The sequence below is a fragment of the Pongo abelii genome, chromosome 2 (assembly GCF_028885655.2).
Source record: "Pongo abelii isolate AG06213 chromosome 2, NHGRI_mPonAbe1-v2.0_pri, whole genome shotgun sequence".
Lineage (NCBI taxonomy): Eukaryota > Metazoa > Chordata > Mammalia > Primates > Hominidae > Pongo > Pongo abelii.
Window position 1 is genome coordinate 149,168,182 of NC_085928.1, and position 24,553 is coordinate 149,192,734.

Sequence of the window (24,553 nt, forward strand, 5' to 3'; positions counted from 1 at the left end):
ACAGGCCTTAAGTGGTACCTGCCACTAATAAATGCAGTTACAGATGCAATAAGAGGAGGCGAAAGACAGGCCCCCGAGACACCTGTACTCATTCGCCTCCCTCCCTCCTTCTTCCCTCCTTGGCACAGACCTCTTCGGCAAAGTGTGGACACAGAGGGCCCTGTGCTAGGCAGTATGGAAATAAGTTACAGTAGCCACAGTCCATAATCTCTAGGAGCCATGGTCTGATGAAAGGAGACATGGTAAATGCCATGATGGAATGAGGTATAAGGCACTGTGGGAAGAGGATGACCATGCTGGCTTGAGCTCTTGAGGAAGGCTTCCTAATTCTCTCCCATGAAAGATGGCATATGTTATTCACTGCAGTGTTGTCTGTAACGGTAAAAAATTGGAAACTGCTCAGTGCCTACCCATAGAAAACTAATTTAGTGATCTCAAGTAAAGCCCACAATAGAATACTATTCATTTGTAACACGAGAGAGAGAGAGAGAGAGAGAGAGAGAGACTTTTTGTACTGATAAGTCATCTCCAGAATTATTTTAAGTGAAAAAAAAGCAAAATGTGGAACAGTGAGTATGAAATATTGTTTTGTATAAAAAGAGTAAAATATCAAAATATCTATAAACTCTGAAAGCATATAAAAAATATAGCAGTGATTGTCTATGGGGAGGCAAAGGTAGAAGCTATGAGATGAGAGGGAATATTTTCATTGAATATATTCATATTTATTTTTCTTAACTTTTGAATCACGTAAATATGTTACCTATCAAAAAATTTAATAAATAAAACAGAAAGCTTCTGTGGCATTCCAGGTGGTTCTCAGAGGATTAGTCAGACATGTTGGAGACCTGTGGCAGGATGTATTTTCCAGCTCACGCACAACAGCATGTGCTGTCCACATGCTCTTCTTACAATGGGACAGTGACATGCCTCCCACAGACAGGTGGGTCTATTCTGTCCCCCTGAAGATAGGCAGGCCAGAAAATACGGCAAAAGTGATACTATGAGACTTTTGAGGGTAGACCGTAAGAGGTGACTCAGCTCCCACCTGGTCCTCCAGGGATACCTGTTCTTAGGACCCAGCTGCCATGCTGTGCAGAAATCTAGGCCACCTGATGTGCCATTCCAGCATCCCAGTGGAGGCCCCAGTGCCAGCCACCATCAATTCTCAGCCTCTGAGTGAGAAAGCCTTTTAAAAATTATTTTCTTTTGTGTTAATACATAATAATTGTACATATTTATAGGGTAACTTGTGATATTTTGCTACATGCATACAATGTGTAATGATGAGGAAATCTATAACCTCAAACATTTATCATCTTTATGTTGGGAACATTCCAAATCTCCTCTTCCTGCAATTTAAAAATCTACAATAAATTACTGTTAACTATTGTCACCCTACTGTGCTATCAGACACTAGAACTTACTCCTTCTAACTGTACGTTTGTACCCATTAACCAACCTCCCTTTACTGTACCTGCCTCACCCCTCCCCGACCCTTGCTACCCTCTGGTTATGATCATTCTACTCTACCTTCATGAGATCAACTCTTTTAGCTCCCACATGAGTGAGAACATGCAATAATTTTCTTTCTGTGCCTGGCTTATTTCACTTAACATAATGTCCTCCAGTTCCATCCATGTTGCTGCAAATGACAGAATTTCATTCTTTTTTATGGCCAAATAATATATCATTATGTATATAATACCACATTTTCTTTATTGATTGATAGAATGGTTGGCATGCTGATGGACATTTAGGTTGATTCCAAGTCTTGGCTATTATGAATAGTACTACAATAAACATGGGAGTGCAGATATTGCCTCAATATGCTGATTTCCTTTCTTTTGGGTGTATACCCAGCAGTGGGATTGCTGAATCATTTGGTTGATCTACTTTTAGTGTTCTGAGGAACTCCCATACTGCTCTTCATAATGGTTGTACTAAGTTATTTAATACATTCCCATCAGTGATGTAGTAGCGTTCCTCTTTTTCTTCATCCTTGCCAGCATTTGTTATTTTTTGTCTTTTTGATAATAGCCATTAACCTCTCATTGTGGTTTTGATTTGCATTTCCCTGATGTTAGTGATGTTGGGGTTTTTCATACGTCTGTTGGCCATTCGTATGTCTTCTTTTGTGAAATGTCTTTCAGATCATTTGCACATTTTAAAAAATCAAAATATTTGGTCTTTTTTTTTGCTATTGAGTTGAGTTCTTTATATAGGCTTGTTATTAATTCCTTGTCAGATGGACAGTTTGCAAATATTTGCTCCCATTCTCTAGGTTTCTCTTGAGTGAGGAAGCCTTTGGAGTGGGTCCAGCCTCAGCCCCCCTCTAACTGCCTCTGAATGAGACCCAGAGTGAGAACTGTCTGGTTGAGCCCAGTCAACCTCCAGAATTGTGAGAGACAATAACATTACAGTTTTGTTTTAAGTTCCTAAATTTTAAGCCGCAGTTCTTGGTTTGTGCGCTTGTCTTACACTTGATTTTCCAAGACAGAAGCTTTCTGACAAGCCCATAATGGTGTATGTATGACTTCAAGGAGGTAGCAGAAACAATCTGAGAGGGGCAAGCATTTAGTCAGCCTTGTGCAAGAGGAAATAGTCTAGAATAAACAAAACATGCTGATTCTGGATGCCTATAGGAGCCACATGAGAAAGCATTCAACAGGCTGCTGGACACAGATGTCTGGGTTATAGGGAGAGGATGTGATAGAGATAAGGATATGGGAGGTATCTATATAAAGGTGATGGTTACAAACCAGGTGTGTGAATGAAATTATCCAGGTGTAGTGTACAGGCAAGAGGAACCCAATGGAAGAATCTCGGGGATGCCCCACTAAAAATGCCAGCAGAGGAAAGGGAGCAGGTAGAGAAGTCAAAGAAGAAACAATGAGGGAAGAGAGAAGAAAGTCCAAGAAAGAACAGTTCAAAAGGTGGGGCACGGTCTGAGGTATCACATGTTGCACTGAAAATATGGACAGAGAAAGCCTGTAAGATTTGGTAATGTGAAGGTCGCTGGTGACCTATAGCAGAGCAGTCTTCCTGAGGGGAGGAAAAGAAAATCAAAATTTCAATGCATTTCCATTAATACAAATGACTTCAAACAAACTTTATAAGAGAGAAAATAGCAAATAATTTGGGGCTTCCTGTTTTATCTTCCTAGCAACATTAGAGGAAATGAAGAAAGAAAATCAAAATGCACATGATAGAAGGACAAAAGGAAGGGAGACAGTCATTGACAAATAGAATACCTACCATCTGCATAACAGAGAGGTGGCTCAAAAGGCACTAGGTGAGCAAACCAGCTGCCACTTGAATTCATCTTTAAAAAAATTTTTTTTGGAAGGGAGACTATGAAAACTTCCTTTGTTGACCATTCCCAGAAATGGCAGGGACAAGCACAAAGCTATGTTAAGAGCATGGAGAGTCCATAGACTTCATCTAGTGAACTAATTCTGATTAACTGCAGCAGGTGGCTGCATAGAGAACTTTGCTGAGGAGAAATCAGGCTTGGGTATCAGTCAGTGATGTCTGCCATCTGCACAGGATATGGAGAAATACATAAACACCAGGTATTTGTCATCTCAGTCTTTATGGAATGCATCTTGGACCATAACTTAAAGGGAAATGACTTCATTGATCTAAAACACTAAGATCTTGAATTCTTTCTACACAAATCTAAAATGCCCAGAACTCAAAGCATATGAACTTTAACCACTAAACCCTATTGAACTTGCTACATGATTTACAATTTTAAATCATTTCTTGGAGTATGGCCTTCATTTGTAGTGACAAATATTCCAATAGACTTAATAAATACATAGAGAGTGTTTCTAGAATCTGCATTATGCCCCAAATTTCTGCTGCTATTCCTCTTCTATGCATGGCAGAGAAAAGCATACAAAATGGACTGGGGCACTGGGCACAGTGGCTCATGCCTGTAATCCCAGCACTTTGGGAGGCCAAGGCAGGCAGATCACTTGAGCCTTGGAGTTCAAAACCAGCCTGAGCAATATGGTGAAAACCCATCTCTACAAGATACAAAAAAAAAATTAGCCAGGTGTGGTGGTGCATGTCTGTAGTCCCAGCTACTCATGAGGCTGAGATGGGAGGATTGCTTGAACCTGGGAGGTGGAGGTTGAAGTGAGTGCCAAGATCATGCCACTGCACTCCAGCCTGGGCAACAGAGTGAGACACTGTCTCAGAAAAAAAAAAAAAGAAGAAAAGAATTGGGACCCACAAAACTATAGAGTGAATTAAGTTGAAATTTCAGCACAACCACATGGTATGCCTCATTTGTGACTAGATATTTTGATGAAGAGCTACTAAATCTTTAATCGGAGATGAAGAGTTTCTATATAAAGGCAATGACTACAAAATATCTATCATAGCACCTAAAGCCATAACTACAGAAATTTTCTGCCATCCTCTTGTATTAGTGAGTACAGCGAGTAAATCCAATATTAATATTAAAACATGGCACTGGAGATATAATTATGGATTGATACAAATAAAGTTAAATATTTTCTCCTAATGAAGTTTTCTTTAAAATCGTCTTAATCTACTAGAAAAGTAACAGAAGTCATCAAGCTACAAGAGAGGAGAAAACATTGCCATAATAAAGATAAACCTTACACACTTAAGCCTTCCTTTAAAGTGTTGGGTCTTAAACTGTGCAGTTGCAGAAAACTAGCATTCTGCCACTAAAATCAAATTTTGATAGTCTTCCAATTTACTAGGAAGAAATATCGTAATGTTTTTCTTATTTAAAGTTTTCCATCCATGATTTTTTTCTCAAACTTTTGGGGTTGGTTATACTTAATGCAGTCTTCAATGTAGTGTAACTGGGTCTGATTTAGCAGGGAATTGTGGACTTGGTTATCTTCGGTTTAGTACGCTGGTAATGTTCATGGTGTTAAAGGGAAGAATAGGACAGCAGACACTGTAAGTGCTGTGCCCTGAGCCCCAGGCCTCATCGTCTTAGAGCAAGCCAGCTTGACTTCCACTGACAACATCTCCATCTCTTTGAGTGTTTTACCTGGTGACTGGAACCTGCCAGAAGAACCCGAGAATTAACTTCCCCTTAGGAATAAAGCTAAAGCAATGACTGACAGAAATGGTATGTGTATACCCAGCCCCCAGTCCCATGACGGGATAACTCTGAGATGGTTCTATGCTGGCTCTGGAGATCCCCATCAGGATTAAAGCCCAGCTGCCCCTGCTGGTCATCTGCTTGATGGTACACTTCCCTGGCTCATTTCCCTACTTTTTGCTAGTGCTTCCTGGGGTCCACTCTCAAGTAAACTACTCAGACTCAAGTCCTTGTCTTCTGTCATGATTTCCTAATGTTTAGCCAATTGAATGAGTTTAATTTAGAACATACCATTTGCCATGCACTAGGCTTTGGCCAGCATTAGGTAGCAAAGAATACATGGATATAAGGCCGTCACAGTGAGAGTTGGCAGTACACACATAATATCCAGTTCCTGAGGTACTAGAATACAACGCCTGCAAGACAAGAAGCCAGAATGATACAGGGCTACCCTAGGCAATTGGTAACTGTGTGTGTGTTGGGTTGCGGGGAGAGTTTGCTGAAATGTCACCAATAAGGGCTCTAAAGGCTGCAATTCCAAATTCCTCCGTCCTCCCACATTACTGGAGACCAGGAGAGGCAGTGGCCTTCTTTAACTTAAAAACCCTGAGAATTCAAGTCTACAGCGACAGGGTGAGCACATCTGCAGGCCATTCAGCCGGAACCCAGAGTGTATCCCTGGACTGGAAACACAGAAACAGGGAGCCAAACCTGGCTTTAACATTCTTTTTGATTGGATGATTTAATTCAGGATGAGGCCACAAAGGTAGTGCTCTAAAATTATAAACTGAAGAAAGATGATTGTTTAATTTGGCTGATTTTAAGGTTTTAAAATAGTTATAGGAAAAATAAAACAATATAGAAAGCTTGATATATGAAAAAGGTTATCCATAATTCCCCTGTTCATATGTAACTCTTGTCCCCTTAGAGGGTTCCCTTGAAGACTGTTTTCCTAAATATGTCTGTAATGTAATGGCATTCTGTTCCCAGAGCATGTTAAGGTTTCCCATGTGACTAATCTTCATATTTTTAAGTACTACATAATATTCCATCAGCCTGTCGTTCTGTAATTTGTTCTCCTCCTATACTGTATATTCAGATCACTTCCAAGTTTTCACCATGACAAATAATGATGCAGAGAGCATTTTTATACAGTGGCTCTTTCTACTTTTCAGATTATTTTCTTAAAGCAGAATCTCAGAAGAAGGCAAAAGGTAGCAGCATTTCAGTGACACCTGAAACAGGCAGCTCCTATACTTTTATCATCAATGGTCCTTTGATTACTTACAAAACACAACATGAGTAACAGACAGTGGTATCCTTTCTCTCACACACACAAACAAAAAATTAAGACAAGAATGATCAACAGCACCATATAAGTTACATAGAAGAAGGCAAGATGGGGAAATTAAAAGCAAAGCAGTCTTTGTTACTAAGTATAAGGTTTGTGCAATAAATCTATTACTGATCTTTAAAATGAAGATTTGAAAGTGAGTAATAATTGCAAGTTAGACTCCTACACACTAGTTCATGTAACAGGCATTCTGTTCTAATGATCACTGGCTCACAGAGAAACTTCCAGCCTTCTAAACGTTTCTCTTGACCTGACCTGGTGTGATTCCCTCATTGACACTGACACTCATGCACTCCCACCTGCCACTTATTGCACCCAAATTGCATCACATGTTTTCATCACTTTTCCTTTACAGTTGTAAACCTTTCAGTGAGCAGCCTGGCTGATAGCAGGGCTGCTGATGGCAGTGGTTAGGATGCAATTAGGCTGAGCCATGCTTGTCAGCCTTGCTCCATACTCTCCTCTTTCCAGAACACTGTGACAAGGGGGGAGGACCAGAATCAAGGTTCTAACCCCTACACACCTGCCTTTAATCTGCTAACTCTGCTTCTGCAAGGCAGTTCCAACCTCCTCCCTGTGCTGTGTCCTGCCTTGACACTTCATTTTTATAAGAGAAAGCAAAGAAAGGGGAGTGTGCTGATGGAAGGGGGAAGGCAGGAAGAAGATTGGCTCTAATTTAAAACCATCTTAGGAGCTCTAAAAAGTTCCAGGTTGACTGATGGACACATTTACTCCTCAAAACCCTTTTCATAAATATCCACCACTTAACATGTACTTTCAAGAGGCATAAATACTGTCAACGTGTCAGCCTTTATGAAAGGGAGATTTCCAGAACCACTTCTTTTCTCCATGGCTAAGAGCCACACGATTACAATCCTATTATAGCTGTACCTTGAGAATATAGCCCTTCCCCACCAGTCTGTGCAAGGCAGGCAAACTCACCTGACTCAGAGTAGCATGGAGGCCTTTTCAATCTCTGTGCAGTGATGCATCCTTCCTTTGCTGCAGAGAAGACGGCAGCTCATCTCTGGTGATAAGGTCTACATCTGAGACTGGTAGGGATTGGAGATGTATTTTGTCAACAGCTCTGGCCGAAGTAACTCTCTAATAATATTCAAGTATGGACAGAGAATGTTTCCTGAGGCTGTTTGGATCACATCTTATTTTGAACAGGCCTTTAGTGTGACTTTCTCCCTGTTCTCAGTGGAAATGAATGGGTTTTGAAGGCAGGCGTGGTGTCCCTCTGGAGAACTGCTGGTTCCTCATGAAGGACTGTGCTGGCATGGCATGGCTCTGCATGGGTAGGATCACTGCCAGCTCACCCTGCCACAGCTGCACACAGATGGGTGGGCCCAGCTTTCCGGACAACAGCAGTCAGCAGTGCCCTTCTTTCCTCTCAGACAGCAGACCACTAGCCACAACATGATAAAATCTATGCTGGAGCCTCAGCCTGGTGTGCTCAGGAGTATCAGAGAAAGAGGAAATAAATAGGCTCTCAGGTGGACTCTGTCACTCAGAAGGGAAAAGGCTCCAGTGCCCACGCCACTAGATCTACCCTCAGGTGAGCTGGATCTCCATTTGCTGCTGCTACCCAAGATAAGATGTATGACGCTGAGAACTGGAGCACCCAACCAGACAACATCCGAGGAGGAGCTCTGGAAACTATAAAGGGGTAAGTGAACTGGATCACAGCATTATTCTCCCATTTGGAAGCTGAAGCACAGTTGTTTTTAAAAGTATACATTCTCAATAGGATGACCTTGGCAGCATACACCACTGCTTACCAGGATTTATAGAAAAATACCTTCCAGCGGTCTTCAAGGGTGTATAAAAAAAGGAACATAAGCCTCCCTCCAACACTTTGGGCCCCTCTATCTATAGTGAAACTGACTATAATTCTCTATCTTTCTCCCTTCCACATGCTGCCCTGACACACCAGGCTCCTCCTTCAGGAGAGTTAAGCCAGTTTAAAATGTGTTGCTGTGTGTGTGTTTATGTGCTTAATTCTATTGTTAAATCTGTCTCATGATGTGTGCAGACTCCTTGAGGGTCAGGACTATGTCATTTTGACTCACTGTTTGAATCCCCAGGACACTGCTTGAAGTATGTGTAGAAGAAAGAAAGGGAGGAAGGAATAGAGAGAGAGAGAGAGAGAAACAACGTGCCAGGCATGATGCTAAGTACAGGGAACACTTGGTCCAAAGCTGTGGAAGTGCTCACAGCCCAGCAGAGGAGGTAATTCAGCGTGGCCAGAGAAGGGCATGCCGACAGGCACCCATTGGTACTATGGGAAGGCTGAGGAGGGATTCAGGAAGGCTTCCCTGCAACAGAGTGTACCTCTGCCGCTGCCCCAGGGATTCTGGATTTAGGGGCAGCTCTGGCCAGAGGCAGGGACAGCAGAGAGGCACAGGGATAAAGACCAGGACTTCACTGGGCAGGAAGGCAGCCCAGACATAGCACTTCTGGGTGGAAAGAGCAGACAGTGCTGACTTCCAGACGCATGGTCACCCTCATCCCAGGCACTTCCACCCAAAACCTATTACAGAGAATCTTAGATTTCCCTGGAGCTGATTTCTCAGATTCTCTCTAGCAGTAGAATGCCTTTCTATTCCTAATTCCTAGAGTGGCACACGGGTCTATGTGTATGTGGGAGACACAATGATGAAGGAATCATGAGTCCACTGTGGTTTGTTAAATACCATCATGCAGAACTGCACAGCTAAACCAATGGGGCAGGAGCTGCCATCCTGAGGCCTGCCCCGCAAAATGGGATCTGTCCATCTTTACTGGGGAACCATGATAAATGAGCAAAGACAGACACTGGTGAGGACAAGCCACTTTATTTAAGAGCTTCGACAGCCCAAAGTGGTTTAACATAGATGCATGGAAGATTTATCAAGATGATAAAATACCTGAACTTGAAAGGCACATAAATTATAATTTTGCAGGTTTTTTTTGTTTTTAAAATTTCACATAGTCAAGTGCTTTAAGTAATGAATGAAATGCACATAAAGTTGATTTCATTTCACACAAGCTGTCTGGTTAGTGTCTGCAGAGTGCCTTTGCTTTCAGATGGGACTGAGTTCAGAATCCATGCCACCCTTCTGTGCCTATGGCCTTCAGTTTCCTTATCACTGTGGAGATCATTGGGAAGATTAATAAATATAATAATAAGGCAGCCATTATTGACAGGGCACTTACCATACTATACGTTGTACACTGAGGTCAGTGCTTCATATGCTTATCTTGCTTAATGCTCCTAACAGCCCTATGAATTAGCTACAATGATTCTCATTTTACAGGTGCAAAAACAGGTTTAGAGCACTTTGGTGATACATGGGAAAGTCACACGAGCAATTTTATCTGACTACAAGACTATGGTGTTCAACACTAAGCTGCGACATACATGAAACTATTTGGCCCTCAGCAAATGCTTAAATACATTAGTCATCTTTCCTTACCTTCGTATTCCTTTTAAACATACACACACACACACACACACACGTGCACATATACCATGAAAAATCTGCCTCTTGGGTTTATGTTCATTTATTTGTTCATTACTGATTCATGCCTTTTTGGCCTGGTACTCTGCTGGGTGCGAAGTTTGCAAAATTAGACTCCATAGCTCCCAGGTCAAAGAGCCAGATCAGTCTCAGGCAGTTACTATGCTCAAATGGACGGCAAGGGCCTGCAAGGTGCAGTGGCAGCCCCCTGCAGGGAACCCCCACTCAGCCATCGGTTAGAGACACATCATCAAGAAGACCATTTTAGACCTTTTTCAACCCTAGTTTTCCCCAACTTTTGCTATGCTTTCTTTGGCCTGAGTCTACAAAGACACTCAAACTCTGGGGCTTTCTGACAGTGCAGCTGCCCAGGAGGCCCTTTATCATGCAGAACACCCCTCTCTGCTGCCAGGCTCTTGCTTTATGGCAAAACCACTGCAACAGATAATCTAACCCCCTGACTAATCACCCTGCACAGTTCCTCATACTGCCTCCACTCCTATCCCTCTCCCGCCACTGCCCTGTCTTGTTCCATCAATTTTTGTCCAGACTAAAGAACGATATCAATAGTTATAGTAGTATCCTCCCACATGTCAGGCACTGCTCTATGTATTTTAGGTCCTCATTAAATTCCTATAATAACCTTCTGAGGTAGACACTACAACTATGCATATTTTAGTTCATTTAGGAGAAGGAGAGGGTGGGAGTTAATATTTCTTCAGGGCCAAATATATGCCAAGCACCTGTTAAGCCTGAGCAATCCTCACGACTCACATGGTGAGTGAGCTGCCCAGGGTCAGTCACAGAGCTGGGAAGTGCCAGGTCTGTGACCACCAAGCCTGGAGCTTCCCTTCTCATGGGCTGGCACCCTGCAGTGGTCTGAGAGGGGAAAAGAGAGGCTGCACAATGGCTGCTCTCTCTCCTCTACCCTCCAACACCCTCCGTTAACATCTTACCTGTTCTTTTTTACCACTCCCCACAAATGGTGCCAGACTCCTGCCTCATCTGGGTTCCTCCACTCTCTGGGCCTCTCAGTTAGTTTTCACGGAGCACTTTCTTTGTCTACACCAATGTTGTGAACAGAGCCAAATAAGAAATTGGGATCATTTGAGCCAATAAAATACAGTGAGCAGCTGACAGATGTTTCCTGAAACCTAAAATGCTCTCCCAAATCCATGGGGTCTCAAAGTCTGACATGTCCTTAGCAAGGTACCAATATAGTTGCTGCTTCTGGGAAGTCTTCTGTGCAGTTTTAGTGGGTGACACCAAAAGCTGAGAACCACCAATGAAATTCAGGAAGTAATTGATGCTCAGTGGAGCTGTGTGAACCACACCTTCAGGGGCTCGTGGGTGGCTTTCTGAGAAAAACAGAGAAGCTTTCCCCTGCAAGGCCAGTGGGTCAGAACCCTTCCTCTGGGTTGTGCCAGGGTGGAACTCTCACTTTATTTCACCTGGCCCACTTGACATGGGCTCCAGGAGGGCAGGGCCCCGTCTGATTTCTCTCTGAATCCTCAGAGCCAGGGTAAAGTGGGTGCCAGTTAAATGTTTCAAGAATGAACAACTAAACCAGTCATCATTTTAGAGAACAGGCTGTTTGAGAGAGTCTACTCAGAACCACTTATTTGATAGAGGAAGAAACAGGACTCAAGGAGAAGGGAAGTGACTTTGCTGAGAGGCAGGCACACTGTGTTTAGTCCAGAACAACATCCAGCCTTGGATGTTTCGTGCAGAGTAACATCCAGCACCCATCACGCAGTGCTTAGTCATTTACATTCACCATTTCCATCCTCAATGGGTAGAACAATCCCATTTTACAGAGGAGGAAGTTAAGGTTAAGGAACTTGCTTTCCCCCCAGCTCTTTGCAGGTCAGCCCCACCAACCCTCCTTTCCTCAAGCCACATTCTCTCCCAACAAGATGAGTTTGCTCTGTTGCTCCCCACCCCGGGAATTCTCTGAAGTTTTAGTTCCAGCAGCCTTTGTAGCTGGGGGCCCTGATAAAAGCTCTCCAGCACCCTAGACTTTCAATCTTCATAGCTCTGACCGCAGTTTTAACGTTCACACTTGTTTGCATAGATATCCATTTGCTGTCGGTCTCCCCCCACTGGACTGTGAGCTGCATGGGGGAGGGCACCACGTTTTTTGGCCTGCCACTGTAACCCCAGCACTTAACCCAGCAGCGGGCACTGAGTGGAACACGTTAAGTATTTGTTAGACACTGTGCTTATATTTTTAACCTTTGAGTGCACGAGTGCTAAAGGTGGGATCCGAACCCACGTCTCCAGGACTCTGGTCATAGCCAAAGGAGTGCTGGGGGTTAGGTTGACATGCTGCAGCGAGAACCGCCGGCTTGCAGAGGCAGCGCGGAGCTGTCCCCCCGGTTCGCGCCACCCCGGATGGCTCCGCACTCCGCCGCCACCTGTCGCCCCAGCGGGGACTCCCAGGACTCAGTCGGGGGCCGGGAGTCACGTGGGCCCGGGCGTTCAGCCGCGATCCAGGTCCTAGCGGGCTGACGAGGGGCCCAGGCTGCGCTTACCTGCTATTTGCAGGGCTCAGCAACGGCGCTCGGCGAGTCTCGGGGGACTGCGGGGGACTGCGGGGGACTGCGGGGCACTAGGGGACCTGCTGGGCCTAGCAGGGGCTGTCGGTCAGCGCGCGGCCCAGCGCCCGAGGTCCGAGAGGGAAACGACGTTTGGTCTCGGGACTCAAGGCTGCCTCCGGCCCGGGCAGCCTCGGGTCTAGACCCCCTAGTACCTGAGCTGGAGGCGGGGCCTAAGGCGAACTTGACCTTGCGCTCCCTTAGCGGCCCCGGGCGGACGAAGTCTGAGGGAAACAGATCTGCGCCCCGCCCCCTCGCTGGGGCGGGCCCTAGGGAGACCCGGCCCTGGCCCCGCCCAGGGTCCCTAAGCCTCGCCCCCCCCCCGCCCCCCCGCCCCCGTCCCCGCCCGCTGGCTCCCAACCGCCAAGGCTCTTTTGTGTTGCGTGCGTGTTTGCTTTTTTATTTTCCTGTTTTGTATTCTGTTTGTTTTGTATTTTTACTGAATTTTCTTTTAAAAAAAAATACATGAAAGTAACGCCCACTTACTTATTAGGAAACAAAATTATCTAGATTTGCTTATAATGAAAGCAACAGGCCACTTCTCCCTCCCATCATAGCTCTTTTTAACAATTCCTCCGTTAATTTCTTCTGGTGGTCACCCGCTTGTCGCAAAAAAAAAAAAAAATAATAATAATAATAAAATAAAATAAATAAATAAAAAAGAAGCTTACACAACGATTTCTTGATTTATCCATTGACTTTCTGCCATGTTATATGAGGATCTACTCTCTTACTGGGCGGCCCCTGTTTTCTTCTGACAAATTTACGCCTCTATTCTCAAGCCCTGCCCTGGTAAACGCCAGACCTCAAAGCAGGGAAGGATTTCTGGGGCCTGAAGCGTACACAGTTGTGTGGGGAGAGGGGAAGGGAGGGCTGCTTAAGAAAGAGAAGACAGAATTAGGGCTTGCCAGTGAACATTTATTTAGAATGAGAAAATAAACCTTAACAGAATCCTGGGGTCTTGGAGATTGGGGTCCCTATCCCCTGAAACCTTCTTAGGAAATTTAGGTCCCAAATTTGCTTCCCTAATGCAGTCTGGCTTCCTCTGCCCACCCAGAACTCTCCATAAGCCCCCAGGGCTCATGGGAGCCTAGCAGAGAGAGGCCTTGAAGGACAAGATTCACTAGATTCTGCTAATATGGTTTCCTAATGGAGTGAATTGGAGTGTGCGAAAAAGAGAGACATCAAGGATGATGTCAAGGTTTTTTGATTGCTGTACACTTAATTTCCAGCGTTTCCTAGACACGGGAACACATCCTCATTTTAGTATGGAGGGTGTTTTATAAGCCTGTCCCCATCACCAGAGCCTCACAGTGCACCCATGAAGTTGGCTGGATTGGTGCACTGTCCACAGTTTTAGGAGGCCCATAAACTTGTCTCTTGTGTATTAGCACCGGGGCATGCAACTTGCACCCAATAAGTACCCAGGTAAAGGGTACTTCCCCACTCAGTCTGAAGACACAGTGTTCGTGCCCTCTCGGATCCCTTTTCTCTTACCTGTGGTGTAAAATGTGGCTCCAGAAGGTGATCTTGGACAAGTCTCTTTACCTTCCCAAGCCTCAGTTTCCTTTCCTGTAATGGGAGGTAACAACCCCTACCACACTGAGTTTTGGGGAGGATTAAGTGGCTTAACATCTTTGGATATTCTTTAATTGATAAGTCAGCTTGTTTCCCAGCAAAGTAGGAGGCTCATGAGAAAGCTTAGGGATTTCTAAGAATCTTGTGTAGCATGTAGTACCATAGGTTGATTAGAGGCCTTCGATTAAAATCATGGGCTGAAGAGTCATTCTGAGTCAGGGCACTAGGCCAGGGAGGGAGAAGCTGCACACAGAGAGCAGAGAAGAGGCTGGGCAATGACTTCCTCATGCAAGGGAAGCTTTCTTTGCCTGAGGTAATGAAGACTAAAGCTTGGTCTAGGAGGAAGCCTGGTTTCCTAGGCAAGAAAAGAGGAATGAATTAATGGCATTCGCAGCAACTGGATGAGATTGGAGAGTGTTATTCTAAGTGAAGTAACTCAGGAATGGAAAACCAAACATCGTATATTCTCATAAGTGGGAGCTATGCTATGAGGATGCAAAGACATAAGAACGACACAGTGGACTTTGGGGACTCAGAGGAGAAGAATGGGAAGGGAGTAAGAGATAAAAGACTACAAATTGGGTTCAGTGTATACTGCTTGGGTGATGGGTGCACCAAAATCTTACAAATCACCACTAAGGAACTTCCTCATGTAACCAAATACCACCAGTTCCCCAATAACCTATGGAAATAAAAATATTTTTTTAAAAAAGTAGTGTCCCCTTGTGCTGGAAGGTAAGAACCTCATATAATAGCCAAGTTTTACCTAACCTAAGCAGGGAAGACGCAGTGGCTGAGAAATCCATTTTGGAGAGGCAACTACCTCCTAATTTTTTAGAAGGAGGAATACCTAAATGCAAGTCTTGTACTTGCTTAAGCTCACAAAAAGACTACTGGATTATGGGTATAATGGGAATAATATTTTCAGATCTCTCCTTTATTGGTAAGTTTCATTTCTCCTGGATCCTATCTGCCATTATGGCTCAAGGAAGGTGGCCACCTAATGCCACCTTAGGAAGGAGGAAGATTTTACATAGAGGATGTTTCAGCTTGAGTCCCTCAGAACCAGATCCTGAGGTAAGAATTAATGCAAGCAATTATTTGAGAGGTACATGGAACACCAGCAGAGTAATGAAGAAGCAATACAGGGAAGAAAAGGGGAGCTCAATAAAAGATTAAGCCAGCTACTATAATAGATGTTTAGGGCTTAATCCTGCGGGAAAACCCTAGAAAACTGTGTGAAGAGAATGCCTTGGAATCATCCCACCCAAGGCTGCAGGAGACAGGTCTCTACAGGGAAAAAAGCTGGAACTGACCACTTAGGTCATATTTTTGAACATTTAAAACATTATTTCTAGGCATAAAAATGTTATTACTAAAATAAGATCTGGCTATAATATAACACTATTCTGCAGTTTCCTTCTATCACCTAATGGTGTACTGATGAAGTTTCAGGAGGAACTCTTTGGGCAGTAAGCAATGTGCAGATGGCTGAGAGTCACAGTCCTGGGATGGAACTGAGGACATTCTGGAAAGCTTGCTTGTGGATGGATTGTGATGAGGCCGTAGACTGGGGCAGCCTCTGCATTTGGATGAACCCATTCTAACCTTGACTTCTGACCTGTTGCTGAGGAAAAGCAAGCTTTGGGTGGGTAAAAGTAAAATGTAAAAGGGAGACTGGTGGACTTTTCAAATGACCAAAGAGGGCAAACTTTTCAGTCACTGCAACTACTTCAGCAGATGGGCGTTTTCTTTTCTTTTCTCTTCTTTTTTTTTTTTTTTTTGAGATGAAATTTTGCTTTTGTTGCCCAGGCTGGAGTGCAGTGGTGTGATCTTGGCTCACTGCAACCTACGTCTCCCAGGTTCAAGTGATTTTCCTGCCTCAGCTTCCCAAGTAGCTGGGATTACAAGCGCTCGCCACCACACCCAGCTAATGTTTGTATTTTTAGAAGAGACAAGGTTTCACCATGTTGGCCAGGCTGGTCTTGACCTCAGGTGATCCATCCGCCTTGGCCTCCAAAGTGCTGGGATTACAGGCATAAGCCACCGTGCCTGGCCAGGTGTTTTCTTACAAACAGTGAACAGATAGTGCTCATTCCAGATCTTCCTTATACAAGCATCAAAGCAGGTCCTCACTAGAAAACCTTCACTTTGTCAATTTGGCTTCATGGCTACACTTACTATTGAGCTAAAATTATCCTTTTAAAACGTGAATCAGTTTGTAACACTCCTCTGCTCAAAAGTTTCCAGTGGCTTCCACCACAATTAGGGTAAAATCTCAAGTCCTCCTCCTGGTGTGCAAGGCCCTCAAGGATCTGCTCTGACAAGTGCTCCAGCTGTCAGCCATTCTCATCTCTGGTTTCCTTGACTCTGTTGCTGTTCCTTGTACACACTGGGCCTATTTGCACCCAGAACCATGGTGCTGCTGTCCTCATTGACCTAAATGACACACTGCCCACTCTTAGGGTAACTTTCCCAATTCATTAGCTTGCTAATAGACAGCTCCACTTAACAAACAAAAATACTCCCATACAACCCCTTTTGTAGTACTTACTACCTATCATTGGAGGATATTTTGCTCATTATCTGTCTCCCTCACAGAAGTGTAGGGCCCAAGAGTGGCTGAATCTTTATACATTTTGTTCCCTGATATGTCCTCACACCCACAACAGTGCCTAGCACCCGATATTCAATAAATATCTGTTGAATGAATGAATGCATTGAATTGAGCAAATGAAAAATATATTCAGTACACATACAGATAAAAATATTCTAGAATGCAGACTTTCAACTAATCTGGGTTAGGTTCCTCTCAAACTGAAAAAAATTGTTGGAACACAGAGAGAAAAATAAAATGAAATGGCTGAACTGTATTATATAATCTGATTTATAATTACAGGTTGAGTATTAGACTGAGAACTTTTGCTTTTTTATGTTTGACCCAATATCTACGTTAAACGTTTAAGCAAAGGTTAACTTGAAAGGCTACATACTCATTTAAAAGTAGTAAAACAAACAAGGTTCTCCTAGTCACTTTAATAATTCAGAATAGTATTCTGTGGCTTCTGTTGGCATTTGAGACCCCAAGATGGCAACTGGTTACCTGAAAATAAAGGCCTTGATCAAATATTAACATCTCACTTATTTTCATTTTCTGCATATTTTGTATTCCTGATTCTCACTTTTTTTTTAACCCATTCTGCAGTCACACAATTCACACACTGAAATTAATAGAAATGTTCCATGGATTATTAAATGCAGCTAAGCAATGAGTTTTTGCTAGTTAATAAGGCCAAACTGGGGCCACTTTGCTATTCTAACAAAGTAATTTTTCCTTGAAGCTACAGACTATGAATTTACAGAGGCCTCTACCCTTTATTCTGAAGTTTTTTAAGGCAAATACATTGCTGCAGGAGCGGCTTTAAAGTGGAAAACAGATTCCCCCTGAAAACATGTTTTATGATGGCACAATTAAGAAGTCTTATAATCAAGAACAGTTGAAAGCACAGAATTATAAGTGGACCCTTATAATTATGGCAAGAAGACACTAAATAGTGCCTGTTTGCTAATGAAAATGTTGCACTCTGGTGCCAAAGGCAGTGGAGTGGGTTTTGGTTGGTGCTTACCTGGGTTAATTGTCCAAGGAGTGCTCCAGTAGCAGCATCCCAATGCTGTCAGCTGCCGTTCCTAATGGAGCTTTTATATTTTGCCCCTATTGCTAAAACCTAATCGAGGCTTTGATGTCCATTTGGGCCTACTTGGTACAAAGAGGGCCTTCTGGAGGTGGTCAAAGTCATAATGGAAAACACTTTAGGAATAACCCATCCTTTTGTGATCAGTAGAGAGTACCCAGAGAGGTTAGAGGATTTTCTCGAGATCACACCTGACCAGTGGTGGGTTTGGAGTATCAGTCAGGACTTTTTTGTTAGAAGCAATTGAAACAGTCTCTGTGACCCAGTAGATGGGAGTTTATTGGCAGGATTGGGCCTTCAGAACTTACAGAAAGTTTGGAGATCCAGGCTTAGAATGGGATAGGGAGAAAGCAGCTCTGAAAAGCTTGAAAGTGAAAACCCTGGGAATAATCTCTTAGTAGAAATGGTCTGGTCAAGAAGCTGCTGCAGAGATAGATGATTAAACTCTAGACACTTTCTATGCCCTTGTTTCACTTGCACACTAGCCAAAGTCTTGGGAGAGGCCCTCAGATTGGACAACATTAGTATACATTCTCCTACTTGTCCTGGGAAAGGTGTTGGCAAACTCCTTCAACTGCAGAAGTTGAAAGGAAAGCATCTGAATTTACTCTCCTACTAAGACTCTCATAGTGGAGAGGGGTAATTTCCCAAAAGGAAACCCAAAGGATGCTGTTAGGAGGAAGGCAGGGATGCAGAGAAGCTAGAGTACAATGAAGCCCCAATTCAGTTTAGAGTGGTAGACTCCTGTGCGGCTAGAGATGGCCACAAGAAGCAAACAGGAGTCTACCTGGGATTAGTAGGAAGATTTTGCTTTGCAAGCTTTCTATCTCTGTCCTCCTTTTTCCTTTTGGCTTAGAATGTGGGTATAAGCCCAGAGGCCAAGGAGCCATTATGAATCTTAGAAGTGAACTCCAAGCATGAACTCCAAAGCCACCTACTAAAGATGGCTGAATGAATGAATAGGAGTCTGACATGTTAAATACACCGTGGAGCTGCTGTACCAGCTCTGAACTGCCTACTTCCAGGCTTCTTATTTTATAAGCAAATTAAAAAACCTATCTGGCCACACCACTGTAGTTATCAGCAACATTCAGCCTAGCACAATCTGATAATACAAATTAGTCCTAGGATTCTGGTCTCTCAATCTCCTATGCAGCACCATTCCTGTTCTGCTTACAAAGATATTGTTCCTGCCTTCAAGGAGCTTATGGTTGAATTGAGGTTATATTAGTCAGGGTTCTTCAGGGAAACAGAACCGATAGGATGGATAGATAGAGAGATGATAGATAGATAGATAGATGAGGACATTTATTAAGGGAATTGGCTCACATAATTATGGAGGCTAAGAAATCCCACATCTGCCATCTACAAGCTGGAGAGCCAGGAAAGCCCATGGTGTAATTCAGTCTGAGTCCAAAGACCTGAAAACCAGGGCAGCTGATGGTGTAACTTCAGGTTTGAAGCTGAAGGCCTGAAAACTGGGGCAGGCAGGAGAGATGCTAGTGTAAGTTTCTAAAGGTCCAAGAAGCAGAAACTCTGATGTCTGAGGGCAGGAGAAGATGGATGTCCCAACTCAGGAAGAGAGATAATTTGCCCTTCCTCTGGATTTTTGGTCTGTTCCAGCCCTCAGTAGATTAGAGGATACTCACCCACATTCATAAGGGTGACTTCTTTACTCAGTCTACTGATTCAAATGATAGTCTTTTCCAGAAACACCCTCACATATGCACCCAGAAATAATGTTTTACCAGCTATCTGGGCATCCCTTAGCCCAGTCAAGTTGACACATAAAATTAATCATCATAGAGATTAAAATCATACTCAAGCAAAAAGAGAGCAAAAAAGTGTGAGGTATAATATATTCTGAACTGCAAGGAGCACACTACATCAAAGACAGAGTGCAAAGGAGGTCCTTGCCTAGGCCCTAATCGCTTCCTCTGGCCCCTGTGATTTGTCTGTTATTGCCATTCTCTTCTGTGTCTTTACGTTCTCCTCTTCTGTGCTGTCTTTTCTTAGCTTATACGAGGGCCAAGTCTCCCCATCCTCAAAGACTCTTCCCTTTATCTAATGACATCTCTAATAACAAATCTCTTGCCTTCTCTTCTTATTCAGATTTCTCAAAAGAATAGTCTTCCCACACCTTCCCTCATCTTTAATCTTCAACCCAGAGCATCTAGCTTCTGTTTTTACCTCCACACTGAAACCACTTTTTCTGATTGCTAATTCCTATAGGTAAATATTTGTCCTCATTTTACTGGACCTGTTGGCCGCATTGGATGATATTGGCTATTGCCTTCATAGAAACCTCTCCTCCCTTATCTCTGTGACCTCACATTCTCCTGGTTCTCTTCTTACCTCTTGGAGTGTGCATACTTTCTTGTCAGGACTGTTAATCAAAACATCAGACTCTGCCAAGCTAATGGGAGAACACTGTATCTCTCCTTAGAAATTGATTCATGAACAAATAAACTCTGACACTAAAATGGTGGTGGTCATCCATTTTCACAGTGGTGCCCTGGTGGAATTGTTGAAAAAGAGCTCCTGCCACACAGGGCCCCAGAGCTTCCAGGCTTCTCTCTGCTCCCCTGCCTGGTTCTTCAGCTCCCCAGTGGCCTTCCTGCAAATCTTCTTTTCTTTTACATTAGCCAGAGTCAGTTTCTGTTGCTATGTCCAAAGAAGTCTTCATGATACCTTGATGCATGCTCAGCTTTCTAAATATACATGTACTGAGCAGGCTGTGAGCCCTGGTTTGTAACTGTGTACCCCGGGAGCTTGCCCATCAAAGCTCACATCAAATATCACCTGCTCCTCCTTGCAGCCTTCCCTACTCTATGTTCCTGTGGCAAAACCATGTTGATCTTTACTGCCTCAGCAAGGCCCTGATCTGTAATGGTCCTCTATGGTCTCACTGGCCCTTTCATATTTGTCTCTAATGCTCACAGCCAGAATAGTGTGGCCACATTCAGTCTGCCCACCTGGTCTAGTAGGGCCACAGGGCCATATCCTGATCTTTCCTACTAACCTAATGTCTCCTAACTGGTGCTGTCCTGCCTCAGATGGTAACTTTACAAAGAGATGACAAGACCTCTTAGGCTAAGTTAGATCCTGTAACTCTGATCTGCCTTCTGAGAAGGAGCTGGCAAGAAACATTACTCACTCTCAAACTTCAGAGCTCCTGGCATGAGAGGAGCCCATTACTTCTTTCCTTCTTCCCACTTTTCCTCCTGTGTTCTGTGCCTGTTTGTTTCTTCAGGAAGCAGCTGCTGAGATGGAGTTAAAGGTGCAAAGGGTTTACAAGGACTAACACCTGTAAAAGAAAAAGGGCAGAAGCAGGATTGGACAGAAGAGATATCAGACTATGATGCAGACCCATGAGAGGAGTCCTGTATTCAGCAGAAATGGCCGGGTTTCTGTGCCTTCACTTCGCTTAGTCACTAACTGGCCAAAGAACAGAATGGCCTTGGCTTGAAAACTTGAGGTAGACCCTGGAGAAGCTAACAGCTGGAGACTGTCAGAAAACTGCACTCCTCGCACCCGGGAAGCAAGTCCTTTCTGAAGGCAGATTTAAGCAGTATATCTCCCTGTCAGCCATACCTTCTACCAACCAGTAATTGTTGACAAGAGCCCATGGGGTGGCCTAGGTCCCCTGCACATGTCTCACAGCTCTGTGCCAAACTTTCTAACAAAGTGGGGCAGTTTAGGGTGATATCTATAGTGAGGAAAGGTTTTGTCCATATTCCAGAATCTAAAATAATAGCCAGATATGAAGGCTTCATCACTGAGTTCTTCTACCTAGTAACAAAGACTGAGCTGTGAACCCTGGCTCTGTCTCCTTCCTCCACCCACCAGGCCCTGCCCTGTGCACTTGCCTGCACTCTGTGTGCTGTGATTTCTGGACCAGTGCTGTGCTCAGGGTACTCACTGGCTGGACGAGTGAGGGAATGGATGAATTATAGAATGAGTGAAGGAAAGAATGAAAGAATGCAAGAATCATGAGAAAAGAACAAATTGAATAAAGACACTTCAGCAACAGAGCAACCAGTTGAGTCACTTAGGGACTAGATGATCATGTCTAACCCCCAGGGATTCCTTGAAAAATCACTTGACTGCTTCATTCAGTGGCAAAAGCACTGCTTTCTTTTCTGCATGTTCCTTAGTGATGACAGCTACTCTTCTAGTCTCATCCTGAAGTTTTTTGGTTAAGTTGCCATTCTTCTCTTGAAGGAAGCTTTGCTAATGGCATGGAAAGCCCAGATTGTCTGCAAAGGCTGTATGTCTCTCTGGATTTCAGACCAAAAGGTGGTAATTGGCTGCATTCCCCCCAAGCATTCCTTCTGTCAGTCTTTATTGCTTCATGGTTTGCCCAGATGGCACCTGAGCCTCAAGCCTCCAGCTGTGGCTGCAGTTCGTTAGAACTCAGTGGCCCTTGAGAGGAGGAGAGCAGGCTGAATGCTTCCTTCCATGTGGTCCTGTAATGACTTAGATCCATGCATTAATTGGCCTGCCTTTCCTTGGGCAGCTCCAGAGCCCATGACTAGGACTGATTCTGACAGCCTGCCCCATCAAGAGAGCATGCTGCTGAAATACACCCTAGAGGAGGAGATAATTTTCCCAAGATCATTTTCAGAAAGGACAAGTGAAATTTCACACGAATGCTTGGTCAACACTTTCCTATTTTTTTTTCTTCCAAGAAGAGGAAGTATGAAGTGTATTAGTAACTGCTTATACATTTGAATTTTTACATATATTGTGTCAGTCACCTTAGGTTAAGTTACACTGTGGTAACAAGCAACCTCCACATCTCAATGGCTTAGAAAAATGAAGGTCTATTTCTTGCCCAGGCCACATTTCTATCATGAGCCAACTGTTACTTTGCTCACTCTACATTTATACACTGATCTTCTTGGAGACATTGCCTTATGGCAGAGGGAAGAAAGGGACATGGAAAACTATGGCTTGCTCCTATCACTTTTGTGCAGAAGTGACATGTCGTTTTCCTCTATGTTTTATAAGCAAGTCATATACCACTTTTAGGTTCAATAAGCTAAGCATGTATAGTCCTTCTGCCAACACAGGTCACAGGGCCAAGTCTGATGTCAATGGGGTGAGAAAGTATTATCCCCTCCCAGGGAAAGCTAATGTTTTGAGTCATAATGTACTGAAGCACTTACATTTACAATGAGGAGTCAGGTGAGGAAATTCAGATGATCTAGTGAGCTTTCAGGTATGTGCAAGGCTCTGCACCTGCAGATGAAGTAGAGGACGGGCATCTCCACAAGCAGCATTATTTAGTGGCTCAGGGCCTAAGGTCTAGTTTGATTTCCACCTCTGCTTGTGTGACCTTGAGTAAATTGCCTAACCTTTCTGAACCTCTAAATGGGCATATTAATATCTCCCTATTAGGGCTATTGTGAAGATTAAGTCAGAGATCTAGCAGGTGCATAATACATTGGAGATTTTATTATGATAAAGTAGTCATGCTTGCTGTGGACAATTTGGAAAATTCAGAAAAATAGGAAGAAATAAATAACACGAAATAATTTCTTGCCACCCAAAGACAACCAGTGCTAAAACTTTCGCATATTTCCTTCGAAAGATAAAAGCATGCTATTTTTAAAGCTGCAGCTGTTTCTGCATTTGGGCAGAAGGACAAGGAAAATATTTGTTTGGGAAGACACCTTAATGGGGTTATTAGTTCCCCTCCCTTTCTCTCCTTGGCTAGTCTGGATGGGAAACTTTGAAACAAAAGTTTTCTAAATTGTATCAAATCACACAGAAGTTTTTTAGTCCTTTGTTGACAGCAGAGAAGAAGGAAAGTTCCATTGTTGGGATCCTAGAAATTGGGAAAGAAAAGATGTGAACATGGTGGGAAGCCTAAGAGATTGTCTAAAATAGAGTTACACACACGGAGAAAGTGAGGGATATAGAGAGAGGGGAGCTGGCAGAGATAAAGACAGAGAGGGATGGAGAGGAAGGGACACAGAGAGGGACACTCCAATGGCAGAGAGAAACAGGAATGTGCATATGTGCTCATGTGCATGCATGCACTCACACACACACACACATACACACAACACACAGACACAACACACACACACACACACACACACACGGCAGAACAGGAAACTCTGAGCACCAGACCTAACCTGCTTCCTTAGGAACGATGCGCCAGGCAAATCTTGCCTGGGCCCATCATGTCCAATCAACTTCAGAGACAGGTGCCGAATTTTTGGTTCCCAGTGTTTTCTTGACATGTGCTGCAGCCTCCACCTTATTGTCCTCAACATTTTAGGACAAAGGCTGTTTCACAAAACAGCCTGATGTTGTTGCTGCCATGGGGAATGCAGGAGACAGGTCCTTGTCCTGAGAGGGATTAAGTGGCTTAGAGAGAAGAGCAGGGCACAAAAGGTTGGTGCTGAGATCTCTCAAGGGGATTGACAGCTGAGCCAAGAGGAGGGGCTGGAATAAGAGGTGAGAGGCTGCCCCTGGAAAAAGGAAATCTCCTTTTCTCAGGGTGTCCTTGAAATATCAAGGAGTGTGCTTTGGATTTCTGCCTTTCTGTGAGGTTAGGGGTTGAGTTATTATATTGGGATATTAAAGACATCTGTTAATTGATATATATATTAAATATAAAATACCATAATATATGTGTGTGTATATATGTATGTGTAACACAGTTGAAATCATACTGTCCACACATTGTATATCTTGCTTTTTCTTCTAAGTATTAT

At 43.7% G+C, this 24,553-nt stretch overlaps 1 protein-coding gene across 11 annotated transcripts in view; it reads right to left on the reverse strand.

Annotated features, from left to right (window-relative positions):
* Positions 1-12,873, reverse strand: part of NMNAT3 (nicotinamide nucleotide adenylyltransferase 3) — a 114,344-nt gene extending 101,471 nt beyond the window's left edge. For 2 of the 11 annotated variants that reach the window (XR_010139254.1, XM_054552703.1), the window contains exons 1-2: positions 12,490-12,864; positions 7,392-7,501 (exon numbers count right to left, since the gene is read on the reverse strand). The gene's annotated coding sequence lies outside the window, so the exon portion shown is untranslated. Of the gene's footprint in view, positions 1-130; positions 373-5,386; positions 5,512-7,391; positions 7,502-12,489 lie in introns of those variants that run through there. The other 9 variants (XR_010139256.1, XM_063722226.1, XM_054552708.1 and 6 more) reach the window with 7 other exon arrangements.
* Positions 12,874-24,553: the final 11,680 nt, after the last annotated feature.